The sequence below is a fragment of the Balaenoptera acutorostrata genome, chromosome 16, assembly GCF_949987535.1.
Source record: "Balaenoptera acutorostrata chromosome 16, mBalAcu1.1, whole genome shotgun sequence".
Taxonomy (NCBI): Eukaryota; Metazoa; Chordata; class Mammalia; order Artiodactyla; family Balaenopteridae; genus Balaenoptera; species Balaenoptera acutorostrata.
The window spans coordinates 78,833,208-78,835,355 of NC_080079.1; the positions used below are offsets into that span (position 1 = coordinate 78,833,208).

Consider the following 2,148-nt stretch of genomic DNA (forward strand, 5'->3'; position numbering starts at 1 on the left):
ATGTTCTTGGATTGAAATAATCAATACTGTCAAAATGACTATACTACCCAAGGCAATCTACAGATTCAATGCAATCCCTATCAAACTACCAATGGCACTTTTCACAGAACTGGAACAAAAAATTTTGCAATTTGTATGGAAACACAAAAGACCCTGAACAGCCAAAGCAATCTTGAGAAAGAAACACGGAGCTGGAGGAATCAGGCTCCCTGACTTCAGACTATACTACAAAGCATCAATAATCAAAACAGTATGGTACTGGCACAAAAACAGAAATATAGATCAATGGAACAGGATAGAAAGCCCAGAAATAAACCCATGCACCTATGGTCAATTAATCCAAAACAAAGGAGGCAAAAATATACAATGGAGAAAAGACAGTCCCTTCAATCTGTGGTGCTACTGGACAACTACATGTATAAGAATGAAATTAGAACATTCTCTAACACCATACACAAAAATTAACTCAAAATGGATTAAAGACCTAAATGTAAGACCAGATACTATAAAAACTCTTAGAGGAAAACACAGGCAGGACACTCTTTGACATAAATTGCAGCAATATCTTTTTGGTTAAGGTGTGTTTTATGACCCAGGATGTTGTGTGTCTATACTGGTGAATGTTCCATGCAAGTGTGAGAAGAATGTATATTCTGCTCTTGTTGGATGGAATATTCTACAAATGTCAATTAAAGTTCATTAACAGTGTTTTTCAAGTCCTCTACATATTTACTCTACATATTTACTGTCTGTTTGATCTATTATTACTGACAGAGGATACTGAAGTCTCCAATTATAGTAGTTGGAATTATCTATTTCTCCTTTCAGTAATATGAGTTTTTCTCTCATGTATTTTGACATTCTGCTATTACGTGCATATACATTTGGAATCTAATGACACTGACTCCTTTACTATTATGTAATGCCTCTATTTAATGCTAATAATCTTTTGTGTTCTGAAGTCTGATTTGTCTGAAATTAATATAGCCACTCCATCTTTCCTTCACTTGGTGATAGTATGGCGTACCCTTACTTTTACTTATTTATTTATTTAAATTTATTTATTTATTTATTTGGCTTCACTGGGTCTTAGTTGAGACATGTGGGATCTTTGTTGCCACATGCAAGATTGTCATTGCAGCATGCAGGATCTAGTTCCCTGACCAGGGATCGAACCCTGGGCCCCTGCATTAGGAGCGCAGAGTCTTGACCACTGGACCACCAGGGAAGTCCCAGTGTACCCTTACTTTTTTTTTTTTTTTTTTCAGAAATTCACGTTCTTTATTTATTTATTTATTTATTTATGACTGTGTTGAGTCTTCGTTTCTGTGCGAGGGCTTTCTCCAGTTGCGGCGAGTGGGGGCCACTCTTCATCGCGGTGCGCGGGCCTCTCACTGTCGCGGCCTCTCTTGTTGCGGAGCACAGGCTCCAGACGCGCAGGCTCAGTAATTGTGGCTCACGGGCCCAGTTGCTCCGCGGCATGTGGGATCTTCCCAGACCGGGGCTCGAACCCGTGTCCCCTGCATTGGCAGGCAGATTCTCAACCACTGCGCCACCAGGGAAGCCCTGTACCCTTACTTTTAAACTATATATTTAAAGGTTTTTTTTTTTTTTGTACACAACATATGGTTGGGCCTTGTTCCCTATCTACTCTGATAACCTCTATCTTTTAATTGCTATATGTTTAGCATTCATATTTAAAGATATCTTTGATATTGTTGGATTGATATCTACCATATTTTAACTATTTCCTATCCACTGAATTTTTCTGTATCTTTTTTCTCCCTTATCTGGGCCTAATTGAGTACTTATATATTTCATTTTTACCTCCTCTCTTCGTGTATCAATTATACTTTAAAATAATCTACTGGTTGGAATGATCATAAATGGACTAACACAAGCCCTCCTTCAAATAACACATACTGCTTTCTGTGCAGTGCTGGCCTATTATAGCAGAATATTCCCAATTCCTCCTTCACATCCTTTAGCACATGGCTGTCAATCATTTAACTTATCCATATGCTATAATCACCTGATACATTATTACTTTTATTGCTTTAAACAAAAATATGTATTTTAGATAAATTAAAGATAAGAAAAATATTTTATTTCACCTTCATTTATTCCTTTTTGTTGCACTTCTTTTCT

At 37.1% G+C, this 2,148-nt stretch overlaps 1 non-coding gene across 1 annotated transcript; it reads right to left on the bottom strand.

Annotated features, from left to right (window-relative positions):
• Positions 1-1,155: 1,155 nt before the first annotated feature.
• Positions 1,156-1,228, bottom strand: TRNAR-CCU (transfer RNA arginine (anticodon CCU)). The gene has a single exon. It is a non-coding gene; the product is annotated as a tRNA-Arg (tRNA).
• Between the last annotated feature and the right edge of the window lie 920 nt (positions 1,229-2,148).